The sequence below is a fragment of the Tamandua tetradactyla genome, chromosome 25 (assembly GCF_023851605.1).
Source record: "Tamandua tetradactyla isolate mTamTet1 chromosome 25, mTamTet1.pri, whole genome shotgun sequence".
In the NCBI taxonomy this organism is placed as follows: domain Eukaryota; kingdom Metazoa; phylum Chordata; class Mammalia; order Pilosa; family Myrmecophagidae; genus Tamandua; species Tamandua tetradactyla.
This window is the reverse complement of record NC_135351.1, coordinates 30,713,528-30,734,763: the sequence shown is the minus strand read 5'-3', so window position 1 is coordinate 30,734,763 and position 21,236 is coordinate 30,713,528. Positions and strand designations below refer to the sequence as shown.

Genomic DNA, 21,236 nt, shown 5'->3' with positions numbered 1-21,236 from the left:
TTTTAGTGACCATGAAGTTTTTAAGCGTTTTTCCTCCGTTTGAGTTACCTTTAATGTCATAGTAGTATACACTTAATATTAAAAAGTTCTGTTAAAAATGCATTGCTTGACGAACGGTACGGGACGTTTTCTTCCAATTTGTTTGTTTGATTGGTAAATGAAAACATGTGGAGGATGGAACGAAATGGGTTGTGTAAAAACTAGCTCGCAATTAGCATCATAGTGTAAGCAGATGGAAAAAACAACCCAAGGTCCCACCGAGATTTGAACTCGGATCGCTGGATTCAGAGTCCAGAGTGCTAACCATTACACCATGGGGCCCAGATAAGGAATGTTTTCCCTGTATCCTTAATGATCTAATTCTCCTTACCCAGCCCCACTAGTCCCTGTGATTCTGCTTCTTCTACTCTAGTAGTAAGTCACAGAAATTTGCCTATCACAAGCCTGCACCCAACATCATTTAGAGCAACTTTTCCATCCTTAATGGTGAACCATGAGTTCCAAACGTCAGGAATCCCTTCTGTCCCGTGGCCAGGCCTTTTTTCCAGGTGGTTCAGGAACTTGGTGCCCCGCTCCTGTTTCTTAATTGAAAAACGAGTGAGATCGGTGACCCAGACTGAGCCGTGTGTCAGTTTTGTGACAAGTGTTTTATAGTCAGTGTCTCACCGAGGGCTCGCAGCAACCCTGTGAGGTGGGGACCATGATGGCTACTTTACAGGCGAGGAAATTGCGGCAGACACTGGAGATGCTGCATTGCGCTTCATTCTGCTTTCATGAAAATCGTCTTTACCTCGGGGTGGTACCTGGCGTTTTGCGGACACATTATGGGGGGATTTTACCAAAGCCAGAGGGAGCCGGCCTAGGAAAGGCTGAGTTTCCTGGTCTGCGGATCGAGGCTGCCTTTCCCGATTTCTGATTGTGAGCGAGGCCCGCGGCGGGCGTCAACCACAGCGCCCTCTCGTGGACTATAAGCAAAACAACATTCTGCAAATAGCCAAGACCCCGGAATCAAGTGTCAGGCTTTTTGCGGAATTTCCCTGCGGTGGGATCTTTGCAAGGTGGCTGTAACAGAGAGAAAGTCTCTAAATCCAGCCTTTTCTGGAAAGCTGCTTTAGGAGTTTTCCTCAAGCCTGGAACAGGTCAAGGATAGGTCACTGTCTACACAAAGGGAACAGGAAACCTCATGAGAGTGAGAAAAAATCCTTCAGGAGAGATTTCAAACGTGAAACCCTGGCAGAAACTAGGGAAATGTCCTTACTAACGCTTAGTTGGTTAAAGCGTGTGTCTAGTAAACAAGAGATACCGGGTTCGAGTCCCTTGTGGCTTCTCATATAGGTTTTTACATCTTATTAAATTATTCACGTATGAATTACCAAAAATCTATACCAGAGACCAATTATTTGAAATTAAACTTTCCACTTTTAAACTTTTGTGGCTACTTTCCAGATGTTCCAAGAAACTTGCAGTGGCCCTTCACATTTTTGCTCTGAATCAATTTAAAAAGAAGATAAGAAAAACAGATTGGACATGTATATTGTGTAGGTTTTGCATGATTCTGGTCTCCAGGACATCACGGAATATTTTGAAAAATAGTGTAAAAAGACATCTTGAAAAAGGTGAGAAGAAAAATTAGCCACTACGCATACAAAAACACCTAACATGAGACTGAGGTAAATGAGACGTGAAGTCTTGGACGATTTTTTAGACAGATTAAAATAAATTAAATAAAAATAAATAAATAAAAATAAATGTCTGAAAAAATCTTTATCAGACTTTGAACTAAAGTTTTCATGATATAGCTGTTCTATTTAACATATTCTCCAAGTGCCTGCCCTTATCTTTAGTAATGTGCAAGGCATTCCTTGCTAAACAAAGGATGGCATTGATCCTTGCTTCTACCTGAGGTGAATGGTTCAGCTAGACGGTTGCTTCTCTTGTGAGCATTTGGGGCAGAAAAGTTGGTTACATAATTTGTGGGGCCCAGTGAAAAATGAGTATATGGGGTCCCTTGATAAACTATGTAGAGTTTTAGATCACTGATAGCAGAGTGTTAAATCACGCACGGAGCCCCAGGCGGATGTATTGGTCACAAGCCCATGAAGGCAGCCCTATTAGGGAGTGCAATTATGTGCCAGAAGATTTTAAAGGACACCTTTAAATGGAATGGAATCTAAAGTGATGGTCAGTTATATCTGATACTTTAAACAGAAAAGATGTGAGAACTTAAAAGTATTAAATAAGAAAATGTTACACTATCAAAATTATTCTTGAAATTATGGCTTTGCTAGAGGCTTCTGGCAACTGAAATACCATTTCCTTCCTGACCCAAGTCATTCTTTTCTCAAATGGCTCCTTTTCCTTCCAGGTCCCATGAAATCTCACTTGGCCTGGGATGCTCTAGCATGGAATAGAACACTCCTCCGTTATGTTCTTGCCTCTTGTTGGCTTAGGGGCTTGCTCAGCTACCTTTTCTATATTCTGTGTGGGGAGAGACCAGGTATTATTCCAACTGGATAGAAAAAGTAAAAAAAAAGATGTCCATGTAAACCTTGAAAGGGAAAAATAGGAAATTGCCCACAGGTGTTCTCCACCTAATTTTTTAAAACTTTTTTTTAATTGTACAATATAATATATGTACCAAGCAAAGAAAGAAAACAAACAATAGTTTTCAAAGCACTCCTCAACAAGTAGTTACAGGACAGATCCCAGAGTTTGTCAAGGGCTACCATATGATCTTTTCATATTTTTCCTTCTAGCTGCTCCAGAACACTGGAGGCTAGGAGGAGTAAATATTTTTTTATCATCACAATCATCTTTTTTTTTCTTTTTTTGTCTCCACCTAATTTTGAACATGGTATCTTTTATCTCTTTTATGTGCAAATGTGATCAACACTACAACACAGTAACTTTTCACTTGAAAGCAAAACTAGTAGATTTATGCTATGTTTCTTGTATTCATCAGGACTTGATTCCTAAAATTAGTCTTCTATTCAGCAACGCTATGAGTCAGTGTCAACAGTTGCACTTTAAAATTGGTCCCAAACAAGCACCATACCGAGATTAGGAGCATCCAACACCCTGAAATTAAATATTTAAGTTCTCTCTGAACCTTATAGTAAAATCAGGCCCACAATCAGAAAAATCTCAAATATCTTACACTGACCAGACTTGATGTCTACTTCTTGACGTGATTGCTTGCTTGTTTTTGCACATCATAATTTCCTGTTGCATGTCAGTATTGTATATAAAAATCATAGATATGAGCTCAATATTCTTTTCCCCCGAGAAAATATGGTCTTTATTTTGTCAGGCCTCTAGTATGGGAAAGGAGACAGGTAAACTTTCTGAGGTGATGTAAATATTCTACCTCTTGGTCTTAGGATCAAGACACACACACATTAAATACACATCTAATCTGTAGTGGGGTGCATGATGGCTGCCCCTCCCCCACCCACACACACCCCCACCAGGTCTGCTTCCTCACCACCAGAATGTGTAAATGCAACCTAATTCGGGAAAAAGGCCTTTGCAGATATAATTGGTAAGGATCTTGAGATGAGACCATATTGGATTATCCAAGTGGGCCCTAAATACAATATGTGTCCTTAGACAAGGAGACAACACACACAGAGGAGAAGGAGTATCTCTGAAGATGGAGGCAGAGATTGGAATAATGCACAGTCCCAGGAATGCTAGGGCGGACACAGAAGCTGTTGAATCCGGGAAGGATTCCTCCCTAGAGCCTCTAGAGGGAGGGTGGCCCTGCCAACACCCTGATTTCAGATTTCCAAAATTGTGAGAGGATAGATTTCTGCTGTTTTATGCCACCCATTTTGTGGTAATTTGTCATGGCAGCCCTAGGAAACTAATACAGAGCTGTACCCTGAAGATTTGTTCAATACACTGCATGCAAATTATATATATATAAATACATATAAATTATCATGATTGAAAATATTCTAACTTATCATAATTAAAAATATTCTAGGTGATGCCTACATTTTAGATTATACCTACCTATATTAAGGATTATGTAAACTTCCCTTATTACATTCACATGAAAATAGAATGTTCATTCTCATTGCAGCATATTTCATAGGAAGTGGGGAAGTTTCCATTTTTGTGACTATTAAGAATCGGATACTGGACATTCTGATAAATGTATTTTATAAGCCTATGTACTGATTTCTGTTAAGCAAATATCAAGTAACAGAGTATGATATGATTAATTTTAATAAATGGAAAGTGTAAGAGAACTAACACCCAAATTTCTGAACCTGGAGCCCCAAATATAATCAGTATATTTTATGTCAAAGCTAGTCCTTGTGGTGTTTCCATAGTGTAGTGGTCATCATGTTCGCCTAACACGCAAGAGATCCCCAGTTCGAGACTGGGCGGAAACATGGCGTCTTCCTGGTTTATTTTGCTTCTGATGTTCTCCCCCTGAACCTGATAGAATTCGTGTACTCAGTCCGTTGTCCTCAGCCGCGCTGAGGCCCGTGTCATCCCCCAACCCTCAGCATCCACGGGCTCCGAAGCCCTCGGGGTGGCCACACGAGGGGGGACCGGGGTGTGGGCTCAGACAGCCAAGACCGTCGGGAGCTGGAGGAGGGACCCACCGTCCCTTGAGTTGCTAAAGTGCTGGTGTGGCCGGTGGGAGATTTATTGTAATTGAGGAAAGAGAGGAAGAAAAGATTTCATAATTTTAATTATTTGATAGTGTGCTTTTTCTCTTAAAATTTGTTATAGAACACAAATGTCAGGAAGTTAATTTTCTTCTGCTTTTCAACATAAGGATACAATACGGGTGCTACTACCTCCTTAGGTAATTCAGGGAATCGTTCTACTGTTCATCTTTACTCGTAATGTTGTTCATTTCAGTTAAGGTTAACACCTGCTGTTTCAGAAAAAGAAAACCATGAGGGGTGAGTCAGGGGCTTGAAATCCTACATGGACACTGGTTTTTGCCCCTCAAAGAACCAAGAGGACTTACACAATTGTTCTCACTATGTGAATTCTCTCATAGTTATAGGAGTGATATTCATTGATTGTCCCTTGAATTAAATCAGATTCTGATTTTGAGACAATGAAGAACAGAGAAGGTAGAAACTGATATTTACTGAGAATCTCATATAAATGACTCATTCTAAAGATGTTAAATCATTTAACCCTTATTAAAATGGCCTGACATGCTGTTCATGCCCAAACTAACTACTTTCTAGCATTGTTTCAAACCACACTGCCACTTGTTCTATGTGCTCCAGCTATGCTGGTCATAGTGTATTCTGTCCTTTTGTTTACAGAGTTATCTCCCACCACAGGGCTTTGGCACATGCCATTTCCACTTCTTGGGAAACTCTTCTCCCCCTTGTCCATTCTTAAACCCAGATCAACAAATACTTCCCAAGAGGCTTCCCTGAAACCTGTAAGTGTGTAAGGACTCTGGTTGCTCACAGTAAATTGGTCAGGATAGAATTGTTGATCCCATGGTGCCAGGGCTGGATTCATCACTGGGAGTCCTCTCCCACGTCGCCAGGGAAATGTTCACCCTGAATGTCATGTCCCATATAGTGGAAGGGGCAATGATTTCACTTGCAGAGTTGGGTTTAGAGAGACTGAGGCCACACTTGAGCAACAAAAGAGGTCCACTGGAAGTAACACCTAAGCATGTCTACAGGTAGTCTAAGCTTCTCCGCTACCTACATAAACTTCACCAAAGTAAGCTTCATGATCGAGGGCATGGCCTATTGATTTGGGTGTCCATAAAGTTTGACACAGCATCAGGGGATTCCCTTTTGGTAAGGTTTAATAGTTCCATATTCTTTCTCCCATCCCTCAGAGGACTTTGCCAATACTTTTTGTTTATTTGCTTAATATACTCTAGGAATTATCCAGGCATTACAATAATCTATACAGAACTAAGGGGCCACTTTCTTGTGTGCTCCCTGTGTTTCAGTTATTCAAATGAGCTATACACATAGGTTGAATTAGATTATGCACTAGAGAAAATTTCAGTTTCAGACCAAATAAATCTTTCTTCCTCTGGTCTCAAAGAGTATGTGTGGTTCTAAAATACAGACACTATCTTCCTTACCCCTACGTTTTGAATTACTTTAACCCCAACCTGTTCGGCTCCATTCTTACCTCTAAATATCAGGATATATATATAAAACAGCCTCTCAAAATCCAGAATTAATAATCATTACTCCAGACTTAATGTGTCTGCTGTAAAAGTTTATAACCTAGGCCCCTGCTTTCTTATAAGCATTTTCTAATGGTGACCATACCATTGCTTTTTTGTTTCTGGCTTATTTTGTCTCACCAAATGTCCCACATGTTCATTCACATTGTTGCATGACCTCACGACTTTGTTCCTATTTATAGCAGCACAACCTTCATTCATAATTATACACCATCATTCACCAATCTACTTGGAATGGCTTTTAAAAAGGGAAATTATTATTTATAAGTTTACAGTTCTAAGGCCATAAAAATGTCCAAACCTAAGCATCCAGAGAAAAATACCTTGACTGAAGAAAGGCCAATGTCTGTCACATTGAAAGGCATGTGGCTGCTATCTGCTGGTCCTTGTTCCTGGTTCGGTTTCCAGTTTCTGATGACAGTGGTTTCCTCTCTAAGTGTCTGTGAGCCTTCACTTAGCTCCCCTGGGACACAACTCTGGGTTCTGGCTTGCTTAGCATCTCATGGAAGGGTGCATGTTGACGTCTGCTGGGCTTTGCGTCTCCAAATTTTCCTGTCTAGGTGTCTGCGCTCTCTGTTGGTGCTCCAAGCATCTCCAAATGTCTGCATGTCTGTTAGTGCTCAAGCAACTGTCCTCTAAGCATCTAAGCTTCCTCCAAAATGTTTCCCCTTTCAAATGACTCCAGTAAATTAATCAAGACCTACCTGGAAGGAGTGGAGCCACCTCTCCCTCTAATCAAAAGGTCACACCCACAACTGAGCATGTCACATCCCCATGGAAATAATCTAATCAAAAGGTTCCACTCTACAGTATGGGCTACCATACCATCATCTCAGATTTTTCCTTGTAGCTGCTCCAGAATACAGAGAGCCAGAAGGAATAAATATTTTTTATCACCACAATTGACTTTTTTTGTGTGTGTGTGGCAAATGACATATATACAATAAAGCAATAAATTTCAAAGCACAGAACAATAATTAGTTGTAAAACATCAGTTCTCTTTTGCAGGAATAAATTTCATAGGGGCAAACTCCAAGATCAAGGGCTCAGTCTATTGAATTGGTTGTCCCCATTATGAAGACCATTTAAAAAAAGTCTTTGCCTAGTGTGTCTAAAGTCTAGGGCTCTTTATTGATGGTTTCTGGTATTCTACCCTGCTCCTTTGGATGAGACATCACTTCCTATTTCTCTATAATCCTTAATTGTACAATTGACAATTTGGTATCTGATTGGGCTAACTCTAGATTTGAGGACCTGAGGTGTTTGTTCTTTAAGCTTGTATCCAGTCAGTATTATGACAGAGATTTCCTCGAATGCCAGGAGTAAACAACATAAAACAAAACAAAAACACCTTTCACACAGTCTTTGCAGATTGGCTCTGTACTGGCTGTTACTCTTTTTCAGGGTTTAACCAGCCTAACAATGAGCCTGAAGAACAGCCTGAGGTGAAGGCATTGGGTCTGTACCTCTGTACTCTCTGTACCTCTCTGCACCCCACCTCCCACCCCACAATGGTTTTAGGCTTTTGGAAATCAAAGCCAGATAAAGACTATTTGATAGTTTTTTTCTTTCTTCCCTGTTATAGCCCCGTATTGAGAAAAAGAGCCTGGAGCAACCCCACTGATTGACAAGAATAAAGGGCAAATAAAGGAATATCTAAAAAACATCCATGTATATATTGGTTGTGGTAAGCATCAGTCTGCAGGGCTGGATGGGATATCATAGTGGGGGTTGGCGGGGAGGAGTCGTTAGGGTTTGGAGGAGGCTGGGGTGGACTTGGAGGCTGGTAGCCTGACTGCTGTCTGTCTGCTGGAGATCCAGACTTTGCAGTTTCCTGGGCTCATCTAAGAATTCTATGCCTTAGAAAGGAAATAAGCAGTTTCTAAGTCACTGGAGAATCCCAAGTCAGATTCCCTCAGAGATTCCCTCTCCATGTCTCCTAGTCCCTGACTCTGATCCTCCCTGAGATACAAACACTCCCCAATTAACTTCTCCTAACTTCACCTTCTCCCTCAGCCTCAAGTTCTGAGAGAACGGCTGGGGACTCAGGACCTCATTTGGCACATAATCCACTCCATCTTCAGTAGTACCTTTTTTTAGGAAGAAAACTGTAAGTGAAGTTGGGGAAACGGAATCTGGAACACCTCCTCCCTCACCAAAGAGAGGCACTGAGTCCTTGTTCTTTGCACCTCAGGCCTTGAGCCAGGCTCAAAGACTCAATTCCCTTTTGCCTGAAACTCTCTTCACCCCATTATTAGAATCTACTTCTGGTTCTGCTTCCCAGTCCTTCTCAACTAGGCGCCACTGAGATTCAACAGCAGATCAGCCTCACCAGCACTTAAACTGGTCCTACCCAAGAAAGGCAGCCATAATGTGGCTCAACTCCACCTGAGGGCCAGGTCTGGAGTGGGTCTGGCTGCCCAAGACTCTCCACCTATTGGAGCCTGGAATGCCTGGTTCCCTAGGAATCCTGTCCTCCCGCTAAGCCTTAGTGTCCTGGGTCTGACTCTAAAGCTAAGCTCTTTCTCTTTTTCTTGTTTTCTCATCCATTTTGATCTTGGGACTGTGTTCTTGAACTCCCACCTAATTGGTTGGCACTGCCAAACCCCTTCCAGGTCCTGCTTCCAGAAGAGCAGACCCAGCTGCCTCTCTTTCCAGCTCCTGATACATTTTCTTCCCAGAGGAATGATCTCTTCCCACTCTGCCATCCACCAGGCCAACTATATAATTAAGAATTTCTATCCATCAAAAGACATCATTAAAAGAATGAAATGACAACCACAGAGTGGGAGAGAATATTCTAAGGCTGTGAAAAATGTCCAAATTAAGGCATCTAGGGAAAGATACCTTGACTCAAGAAGGCCAATGGGTCCAGAACACCTCTGTCAGCTGGAAAGGCAGATAGTGACGTCTGCTAGCTTTCTCTCCCGGCTTCTTGTTTCATGAAGCTCCCCCAGGGGGCATTTTCCCTCTTCATCTCCAGAGGTCTCTGGCTGTGTGGACTCTGTTGGTTCTGTTGGCTCTTTCCAAAATGGTTCCCTTTTTTTTTTTTTTTAAATTAATAAAATCAATCAACATACAACATGAACATTCTCAACATATGAATATTGCAGACTTGGTGTGCAATCAATGGCTCACAGTATCATAAAAAAAAAATAGTTGTATATTCATCACCATGATCATTTTTCAGAACATTTACCTCACTCCAGAAAAAGAAATAAAAACAAAAAAGAAGAAACTCATATATACCATACCCCTTACCCCTTCCTCTCATTGACCACTAGTATTTCCCTCTACTATATTTTAACATTTGTTTCCCCCAATATTTATTTATGGTTCCCTCTTAAAGTACTATAGTAAGCAACCCCACCTTGAATGGGTGGAGACAGATCCCCATGAAAACCATCTAAGCAAAAGTTACCATCCACAATTGGGTGGGTCACATCTCCATGGAAATAATAAAAAAGATCCCATCCAGACATGACATCCAGGGATGAAAGTCTCCCTGGTGGCGTGAGAGATGACTCCCAGGGATGAGTCCAGCCCTGGCACCATGGGATCCACAATTCCATCCTGGCCAAAAAGGGGAAAAGAAGTGTAACTAATAGAGTATCAGTGTATGAGAGTTCAAACAGAGTTGAGAGGCTACTCTGGAGGTCACTCTTATGCAAACTTCAGTTAGACATTGCTACCTATCATAACTTGACAAACCCCAACCAAAACCTTTCCAGCCAATCCTAAAGAATACCTAGAGCAATATATAGGATTCTGCAAAGGTTCCGTGTACTAGGATAACTTTCCAGAAACCTACAACCTCCAAATGGGTCCCTGGACCAGATAAGTCCTGAAACCTAGAAAGCCCAGCCTCTCCAGAACATTAGTTAATTTCATCTCCCAATCCCATATTATTGACAGCCCCTTTCAACATGAAAGGGTTAGAATGGCCATAGCCCAAATACCCCTAAAGAGTGGTACAGAGAGATCAAAGGTGATGGTGAAGTTATACACAGAAGGTAAGGTTTAACAAATGAATATGATTGCTGAATCATTAAATTGATATTTCTTTTAGTTTTCAATATCTCAGAGCAGCTAGGAGTAAAAACCTAAAATTGTGGAATTGTAACCTATGTCAACCTCTGAAATCTGTTCTACAACTAATTTGTTGTACTGTGCTTCGAAATGTCTTGCTTTTTTGTATATATGTTATTTTTCACAAAAAAGGAAAAAAAGTCAATTGTGATTAAAAAAATATTTATTTCTTTTAGCCTCCTATATTCTGGAGCAGCTAGAAGGAAAAACTTGATATGATGGTATGGTAGCCCATGACAAACTCTGGGACCTGTCCTGTAACTACCTGTTGAAGAGTGCTCTGAAAACTATTCCTTTTTTCTTTCTTTGCTGTTTATATATTACACAATTTTTAAAAAGTTAAAAAATAAATTTAAAAGATCCCATCCAGTAATACTGAATGAAGATTAAAGGACATGGCTTTTCTGGGGTACATAATAGCTTCAAACTGGCAAAGGAATGATCACCTTTTGTTATTTCTTTATGATACTCCTTCACGTTTTTGCTCAAATAACAGTAAAGCTGTCCCAGAACATTCTAAATATAACTGCAAAACCCATCCTATCATCACACTCTATACTGCCCTTCTCTACTTTATTTTTCTCCACAGTACTTACCACGACCTGAGAAACTACAAGAGCAGCGATTTTGTTTAAATGAATACGTTGTTCTATTAAAGCCAAGTCTACTCAAAAGCAATTGGTCAAAAATTAGTATCGTATTCCCAGTTGATATTTATCATGAACTGACAATTTGGTGCAATCTGGTTATCATATCCCATTCTCCTTTTCTAGATCAGTAGGAATTAGAAATCAGATGCCACTGAAGCTCTCCTATCCTTATAATAAATTTAGAAATTCAGATATCTGCATTTGCAATGATTGTTAAAGGCACTGGGCAGGAAATGGAAAATGACGAACCAAGAATCTGTGGAATGGTTGGGTCACAGCTCTTGCTATAATTTTACTTTTCTCACGTGGTAATAAAAAGTTAAGATAAGCAGCTTTGGAAGAAGCACCTCATTGGCTTAGCAGCCAAAAGCACAGGCTTTGATGTCATACCAATATGAATTCAAGCCCTTGGTTCTGCCACTTACAAGCAGTGTGATCTTGGACTTGCTACCAGATTAACTCTGAAGATCAGCTTTGCCACTGTAAAAATGGATATAAAAATAGCATCCCTGGGTGGGCCATGGTGGCTCAGTGGCAGTGTTCTCGCCTGCCATGCTGGAAACCCGGGTTTGATTCCTGGTGCCTGCCCATGCTAAAAATAAACGATAGCACCCCTTACTTAGGGTTGTGAGAAATAAATAACATTTGTATGTTATTTAATTTTAGCTGGCATATAATTCCTCAGTAAATGTTATTATAATCATTATGATCACAGGACAAATATCACTGAGGGAACTTTCCAAAACATTAGAGCTTTAAAGAGCATCACTGAATCTTAACATTAACTCCTGACAGAAAAAAAACAAGAATTTTATCTCTAAGCCCCTGACAGCGACAGAAAATCCTTGAACGGATTTTATTTTTTGTTGAAGAAAAATTTGCTTAAATAGGGAGAAATATTGCTGAATTCCTTAAAGATAAAATGAGGCAAAAAAAAAAAAAAATCCCAGAGAACTCAGAGACAAACACTGAGAGAGAGCTGAGGAAAAAAGCCCTGGAGATGCTAAGTGAGGATCCACAGAAATTGAAAGAACCACTAGAACTAGAACCTGAAAGCAATGATCCCAGGAGTGAAGGACCAGCAGACAACAGCCATGTGCCTTGCTATCTGCCAGAGCAACCACAGATGTCATGCCAGCAGCCATTCTTTGGAGCTCACTTAAGGAAAAAACAAAAATAAAACAAAAAAAAAAACTCCCTGAAAAGTGAACTGCTGAGTCAACTAAGAAGGCAATTTTGGCCCGGACTCTGGATATGCAGCTGAGTGAACTGGCTCGCTCTTCAGATTCACGTTAGATGTCGGGGACCTCACTGCTGCCCACTGCCGCTCCTTTCCCTTTGCTTGCTCCCACCCACCTGGAAGGATTCCTGGGCTGCACCCTCCTACCAGTGTCTTGAAAGCCCTACAGTGACTCCTGGGTGCTGATTCCTGCTCGACAAGTAATGGTCGAGGAAGTGGGGAAGAAAGCTCAGGAGCCCACTGCCTGCCCCTACACAGCAGTAAGACCAAAGGGAATTTCTTGAAATACATACCCCAATTATCTTAAATCTTAACACTCAGGGATCTAAACAAGCCTCCCCGCCATGGTGCTGATAATTTTGGCGGCTTTGTGGTACCGTTGATTTAAAGGGCAGAGGGTGTCACAATGGGTATATTAGTGCCAGAAAGGACGTGGGGGTTGGGGGTTTGCAGTGGTTCTCAGTCCAGCTGCACCTCATTATCATTAGGGAGCTCAAAAAAGTACTGGTGCTTAGCCCCCTCCTCAGATCAACTGAATCTGGAGTCAGAACTCAGCATTTTAAATCTCCACATTTCAAATCCAATGTATAGCTCAATGTAAGAAGCATTACAAATGCAGTCCAATAAGTCATAAATGTTATGACTTGGACGCACTTTAGAATCTAACAGAGACAATCCTTTATACATAATTTCAGGGAGACACTGACCCGCTGAGATTCCTCTAAGTCAGACTTTTCTTTGGGCAAATGATGAGATTGAGCGAGGCTGGGAGAGTTTACGGAGTCTCAGCTCAGCTAATAAGGTCCACGAACTAACAAAAATCCATGTCAATATTCTTTCTCCTCTCACAGTGATGAGCACTAGCCAAAAATAGTTTTCTCTGACAAAAACTAACAAGGTACCAACTACAAATAATGCGATGATTATCATTTAGCTCATCAAATGCATTTATTAAGCAGAGTTCAGGCACATCATCTAATAACACTGAAATTCATCAGTCTACTGAAACTGTCCTTCATGAAGTTTCACAATGAACCTAAACACTCCTCACTGTCCCATGGACTTAAACAGCAAGCTGGGATGTGGATGGCAAAGAATAACTGGTGGATGACTGCACCCCAGCCCTCCTGCCTGCCTGGCGTAGAAGAGTTTCCTGATGGCCATCTGACGCTGTCCTCTGCTCTGCTCTTTAGAAAGATTCTACTGGATTTTTTTTCCCTGCTGGTATTGCTCCTGGCATTCATAACTGTCTCTAATCCCCATTTCTCCAACCGGATTGTAACTTCCCTAGGGGCAAGAATGATGTCTGTCTTGTTCACTGCCAATCCGTATGCTAGGGCAGATTCTGATTAAAGGCTAGAGTGGATGGGGGTCAAAAAGAAGTAATGAGAACGCTTATCCTCCACTCATTCCTTGTATCATCCAAGGTTTTGTTGGCTGCTGGTAAATTTCATTTTAATTCTGCGTCAGTTAGGCCACAATGCCTCGAATGAACACATTGTCAGAAGAATGTTTTCCGCCCGGAAGAATAAAGGGTGAGATGCACCCCCTCGGATTTGCCTGTGACCCAGTGGTTATCATCTTGTAGCACATTAGCATTCCCCAGGATTTTAAAAAGTTCTCCACGTGATTCTAAGGTAGAATCCGGCTGTTGATGTTACCTGACAAAGGCCATGGATTCTTTCACCCGACGCGCTCAAAAACCAATTCTTGAGACCCCGGGGTTTCAAAGAGAGAAACAGTCACGATATTTCTGCCTTCCACCGACAGTCTTCCATGAGATTTTGTCCCCCGGGGTAGGCAAACTCCCCCGCACCTGTCGCTGGAGAACCTGACTCCCTCCGGTTCTGCGTCGGGTCCTTCGTCCCACTTGTGACCTGTCGCGTCCACAGGGCCGGTAACATCGGCCGGGCAGTGTCCTGGCCAGCGCTTCTGGTCGGCGGCTTTTCCGCTCCCACACGCCGCGCCGGGCGAACCCGGCCCAGAGGCAAAGCGCCAGCGGTGTCCGCCTCAGTCTCCGTGTCGGCTCATCAGCTCCCGACCCCCGCCACGGGCGTCTCCGGACGAGAATGAGGGTCGCCGCCGCCCCCGCGCAGACGTCCCATAACTCCCCGAGTCTCGCGAGCAGGCTGAGGCTCCGAGGCCCGGCCCCTCCCAATCGGCTCGAAGTTCCCGAAGATCCTGCCGGGGTTCCGGAGCTTCGGGGTGACGGTTACAAAGACCGCAGAGGCCCACGGCCGTATAAAAGCAGCTCCCTAGTACGAAGGCCTCTGTCGCAAAGAGCAGGATGGTTGCCTGCACACGCCCCTTCCGGGTCTGCTCTAGGAGTCTCGGAGGCCTGCCTCTCTGTGGTAAGGGAGCTCTAGGGATCAGTGCGTGGCTAACCTCAACGAGACCTCAGCAACCCGGCTCCGACACGGGAATGACTGCGACGGGTTCAGGTTTGCCAGAGAAATTGTATGGAAAAATTTCAAAAGTATATACATGTACAAAGGCAGACAGAATACTATAATGAATCTGGTATCCCACACTTTCAACAATCATTAATGGACAATTTATTAATCTCTCATTCTTTGGCCTACCTCCATTGTTTGAAGTATATCTTAGACACATCTATCATCCATAAATTAAATACAGTGGGGATCAGGGTGAGGGGAGTGAGGTACTTGCCTCACGCACAAAATTTAGCAAGCTGTCACAAAACTTAGTAAATGAGACGAATACTACATTAATGGAATATATATTTTTAAATCCATGCAAGAAATTGACAAAGAACAAAACATCACACTTTTAAATGAAAATAAGACTAATATTACGGATTATATCTTTGACCTCAGGCTCTTATACAACTTGACAGCACTATTACATGCATGTATTAGCTCATTTAATCCACACAGCAACTCTATGGGGAGGAAAATATTATTTCCAATTTGCTGATGAGTATACTCAGTAGAAAGTCTCAGTTTCCTCAGCAAAGACGATGGACAAGCTCCGGGCCCTGCATAATTCTGATAGGAAGGCAGTCTGATATATGTGTACAAGTGGTAAGAAGGATTAACATTCCTTAAGAAGTCAGGAGGTATGGTCATCCGGAAGAAGTCTGTGGATGAAGACAAAAAAGCATGAAGGTAGATACCCCAGTGTTCACAACTTCACCCTGGCTTTGGAGAATTGTTACACGTGCTGGTTTTGAAAGAAAACATTTACTTCTGGGACTTGACTGAATGTTATGCACCAACACACAGGCAAAGAAGCCAAGTGTCTCTCCTTCTGCTCCCACAAAGGCAGCGGCCAGAAAAAACCTGCAGGGAAGGAACAGGCAGAGAATGAAGGAAAGCCTCGAATGCCCATTTATGCAGCTAAATTGTAGACATAAAAGATTTCCAAACAGAGTGAAGCTTCCTATAACAAATAATCTGGTTTTGAAATTTTGCTTTCAAAAAAACATTATCTTCTCCTGTCTTCATGTCAACACATAGTTTGTTAGTCATTATTCTCATCCTCACAACCAGAAAAAAAAAGGCCAAACAAATCGAAAATCAGCAACTCTTCATAGATCTATCAATAAATTGAGATCAAGGGCAAACTGCTACCCTGAAATCTGTAGAGACAAGTGACAACAGAGACTCATAGCTTACCAGGAGTTGAAACTCCTGGAGCCAACACTTATATGGTGTGCCGGTTTGAAACTATTGTATACCCCAGAAAAATTGTTCTTTAATCCTGATTCAGTATTCCAGGGTGGGATCTTTTTCATTAAGTTGTTTCCAGGGAGATGTGACCCACCCAGTTGTGGGTGGGGCCTTTTGATTACATGGTTTCCATGGACATGTGTCTCCACCTTTTCAATGTGGGGTCACTTACTGGAGTCCTTTAAGAGGGAAGCATTTTGGAAAAAACTTCAGAGCTGACACTGACAGAGACCTTAGGAGATGCAGAAAGAAAACGCCCCCTGGGGAAGCTGTTTGAAAGGAGAAGCCAGGGGAGAAAGCTAGCAGACATTGCCATGTACTTTCCCAGTGGACAGAGAAACCCTGAATGTCATTGGCCCTTTCTTGAGTCATGGTATCTTTCTCTTGATGCCTTAGTATATTAGTATGCAAGCTGCCTGAATGCTGTTTATCCGAACTGGAATGGCTTTTGCAGAAAGAGAATTTAATAAGCTACAAGTTTACATTTCTAAGGAAGTGAAAGTATCTAAAGTAAGGCACCAACAAGAGGCCACCTTCACTCAAGAAAGGCTGACACTGTCCAGAACAGTTCTATCAACTGGAAGCCACCTGGCTGGCATCTGCTGGTCTCTTGCTCCTGGGCTCCATTGCTTTCAGCTTCTGTTCCTGTGGAGGTTCCTCACTTTGCTTCTCCAGTGCTGGCTTTCATCTCTTGTTTTTCCTTGGCTCTCTCCAGGTTCTGGCTTGCTTAACGTCTCATGGCAACATCTGCTGGGCTCCAAGCATCTCTGAACATCCTTGTCTCTGTTCTCCAAATGTTGGCATTTGTGTCAGCTCTGGGCTCTGTTGGTTCTGAGGCTTCTGTCATTTCTGATTCTGTTGAGTCTGTTGCTTCTGCTGTTTCTCCAAATGTCTCTCCTTTTAAAGAGTCTAGTAATCTAGTTATCACCTACCCAGAATGAGTCTTGATTAGATTACCAATTAAAAGAGCATGCCCAGTGTCTCCGTGGAGATAATCTAATCAAAACTTTCCACCCTGCAAAGCTGAATCAGGATTAGAAGAAATGGCTGCCTCTACAAGATTGAATCAGGATTAAAACATGACTTGTCTGGGGTCCATAATATTTTCAAACCAGCACACTTAGTTTGGACATTTTTATGACTTAGAACTGTAAACTTGTAACTTAATAAATTCCGTTTATAAAAGTCAACCCCCCCCCCCCCAAAAAAAGTCAACCCAATTCTGGTATATTGCATTTTCGGCAGCATTAACAAACCAAAACGTAAGTTAATTGACTAATTCCTGGAGACTGAGTGTGGACAAGCTTGAAACATTAAAACTCCTGTCCACCCCGTCCCCACCCCCCTTTAGTGAATTTTTCCTCCAGAAACCCTGCTAGGTTCCAACTGTGAAGTTTGGAGAAAAATCCTCTAATTCTTCTGGCAGAGGGAGGGGAAAGTAACCTCCAACACCTACAGTTGCAGCAAACATTAGACACATCCAGATTCCTAGCCAGATAACCATAAAATCTCATAACAAGAACCTACTTTCCTCAGTCCTTATTACCGAATGTATTTTCTGGCTTTCAACAGCAACCAAAAAATAAAAGCCAAGAAAAAATGCAGCCTGAAAAGATAAAGCAAACATCAGAACCAGACTCTGATATAACAGAGATTTTGGAATTATCGAGCTGTCAGTTTTCCAACAGTTGAACCAAATAATATCTTATTGTATTTTATATTGCATTTCTATTTTAATGTGTTTCTGAGCTATTTATATATCCCTTTCTATAAACTGTCTGTTTATATCCTTGGCTCGTTTTTATATTGATTTATATATACCAATATTATTGAGTCATAGGAGCACTTTATGAATTAAGAAACTTAGTCTTTTAATCTGTTCAATGTGTTGCAAATAGTTTTCCCTGGTTGTTCTTTGTCTTTGGACTTTGATTATGGAATTTTTTTGCACTACAAAAAAATATAGATTTTTCTTTAAAAAATTAGTATGATTAATATGCTAAGAGTTTTAATAGAAAAAGTGCATGACATACAAGTGCAGAGGAGTAACATAAGTATAGTGATGGAAGCACTAAGAAAGAATCAAACGGAGATGCTAAAAATAAAAAAAATGCTAATAGTAACAAAAGAATACCCTTGATGGGCTCATCATTAGACTGGACATGGCCAAGGAAAGAATCAGTGAGCTTAAAGACACGTCAATAGAAACTTCCCAAACTGAAAAGCAAAGAGAAAAAAAATGAAAAGAAATGAAACAATATCTAAGAACTATAGGACAATTACAAAAGTGTAACGTATGTGTAATGGGAATAACAGAAGGAAAAGAAAGAGTGAAAGGGACAGAAGAAATACTAGAAGCAATTATTACTGAGAAGTGTCCAAAATTAATGCCAAACACCAAGCCACAAAACCATAAAACACAAAGAACACCAACCAAAATAAACAGTAAAAGATTTGCACCTAGGCATAATCATATTCAAAATGTAGAAAACCAAAAGAAGGAGAAATATCTTAAAAGAAGCCATTGGGTGGGAGGTGGATGCACCTTACCGATAGAGAAACAAGTATAAAAGTTACACTGGGCTTCTCAGAAATGACACAGGTATGTTACATTTCTGCATTTCAGACCCTGATGTCAAAGGAGGGTAAGCTCTGATTGAAAAGATTTCCACTTTCATTTATACTTAATAGATTTCTTCCAAAGCAGATCCTCTTGCACAGCAAGACATAGTTTTTATGTAAAAAGCCATTTTTCCATTTTATTTACATTTGTAAAAACCTACTCCATTTTGAATACTCTGTAAACCCTGGCTTCTGATTGAAAGCCTTTCCATATCATTATGCTGATAAGGTTTCTTCTTCATATGTATTCCCAAGTGTTGACTAAGGACAGCATCTACACTTAGCTTATCATTTCTTTCCTTTAGGATTTTCCCAAAATGCTGCTTTAAATGGCAATCAAAGTTCATGACCTTTTCTGCAATCCTGCTTAAGAGGAGCATCCCCATTTTGTCTACTAGTTAACAAAGATTCTCTTTCTGCCCTGGCCTGAGTTAAGCAAGGTGCCTTCCTTGACCACCACTCCAACCAGCACCAGGAGGAAGCAAGAAGGGCAGGGCAAGTTTAACACATGCTGGCATTGTGGTTGTGCTGCACCTGGGTTGGGGAGGGGGGAGAATAGGAAAGGAAAGAGGGAAACATGGTGGTTGTCAATCAGATAGAAGAGTAACAAGGTCAATATCCCTGGTGGAATAGAAACCATTAGTGGAACAGAATCATAAATTTGCAGGCTGATTTATAGTGGGGAAGCCTCATTAGACAGTAGTAAGTCATTCAAAACAGGAGTCATTTACAATGTTCCTAATGTCAAGGTATTATCTTATACTCCATCAATTGCCTAAACTTTTTTAAAAGTTTACTTTGCTTCAAATTTGGATCACGGCTTTGATATATTCTTTTTTTTTCTTTTAACTAAAACAGTTTGCCTTTATTTCCTACTGTTTATTTTTATCATATCTGCAGGAGACAATGTTAATAACTACTCATGACTCTTAGTTGCAGAAAACACAGAATCCACTTTAACTAATGTAAATCAAGAAACTTGTAAGTTCACAGAATTTCTGGGAGGGCCACACCCAAGCATGGACACCACACAGTTAGAATTACCCAGCCAGAAGAAATGCCCAATCACATTATAAAACTGTTTTCATAAAAATTCTACTGCTGCCACTGCCTATTCCACAAAACCCTTGCCTTTCTGCCACAGAAGTTGTATGTAAACTAAATACCCAACAACTATTCTTGTCAAGAGAGCTAGCTGCGGGCATTCACTTCACACTAGTTATTTCTGCCAGTCTCATATAGTTGCATCTGTCCCGCCTAAGCTAAGTCCCATATGGAATCCTAGTGTCAAAGGTCCAGAAAATTTAGCTTTCACCTGTCCAGTCTCTAGTGTTCAGGAAGGCACACTACAAAGGGGTTGGAGAGATGTAAAGTGAGCCAATTTATATTATCAGTAATACTGCTACCTGATATCCACTCCACTCTTCCTCCTTAACAGAAGCCTGATTTTGTTCAGATATTCACTACACACAACCTAAATAAATCAGGAGATTCTGCTCCTATTTTCCATTCCAGAAGCTATTTCCTAATTAGTGTAAGACAAGTATGTGAATCCTGCACCCTTATAGACATTGATTTAATAATTTAGGCTTAGGCCTATAATCATAAAGCATCCACTGCTGGCTATTATCAGTTCAGAGATGAGCAAGGGAACTGAACTGAATTGGCATCATCAGTTTCATTATTGGGTGGAGGGATTATGACATTTCTTATAGTTATGAACAAAGAAGCACTTTGTCCCAGGTGCTTCTGGCAGCGACTTTTAGCTATAGATATTAGGTTAGACAGTCTAAGGATGACATCAACAACAGAGGGGCATAGAACAGAGCCAGTCATGGACTAATAGAGTCAGAGCTATGATCAAACTCCTACCTGACTTCTGGACTTCCTGTTAAGTAAGATATATTTCTCAGACAATTTGAATGGGGTACCATACTCCTTCCTGCCCCCCCATACCCCTCCCCCCCCTTTTATTGGCAGTTGAATAATGCATCCTGATATCAATATTTTCCATCCACTCAATTAAACCTACTCTGCATGATCCCCTTCTCTCTGGGAAATCTTCTTTCCTGAGTTCTCTAGCCTGCTCCAGTCAGGGTTGGTTGTGCTCTAAGCCTCCCGCACAGTTGCCAACCTGAGATGTTTAACCCGTGCGGCCCAGAGATGGGCTCCTTCTTCCTAGCTGAGAAAGCCCGAAACAAACGCGAAGCTGCTCCAAAGCTTCGGATTTAGGAGGCAGACTGGGAGGCTGACCCCTCTGCAGCCCACGGGGCTTGAAGAACTCTCGGTTTTAACTTGCCCTCTGTTCTAGTTTGCTAGCTGCCGGAATGCAATATTCCAGAAACGGAATGGCTTTTAAAAAGGAGAATTTAATGAGTTGCTAGTTTACAGTTCTAAGGCCGAGAAAATGTCCCAATCAAAACAAGTCTATAGAAATGTCCAATTTGAGGCATCGGGGGAAAGATACCTTGGTTCAAGAAGGCCGAGGAAGTTCAGGGTTTCTCTCTCATCTGGAAAGGCACATGGCGAACACAGTCGTAGTTTCTCTCTCGGTTGGAAGGGTACATGGCAAGCAAGGCATCATTTGCTACTTTCTCTCCTGGCTTCCTGTTTCATGAAGCTCCCCGGGAGGCATTTTCCTTCTTCATCTCCAAAGGTCACTGGCTTGTGGACTCTGCTTTGTAGTGCTGCAGCATTCTCTGCTCTCTCTGAATCTCTCATTCTCTGAAGTATTTCCTCTT

The 21,236-nt window shown here is 41.6% G+C and overlaps 1 non-coding gene across 1 annotated transcript; it reads right to left on the bottom strand.

The window, feature by feature from the left end:
• Positions 1-249: 249 nt before the first annotated feature.
• TRNAQ-CUG (transfer RNA glutamine (anticodon CUG)) lies at positions 250-321 on the bottom strand. The gene has a single exon. It is a non-coding gene; the product is annotated as a tRNA-Gln (tRNA).
• Between the last annotated feature and the right edge of the window lie 20,915 nt (positions 322-21,236).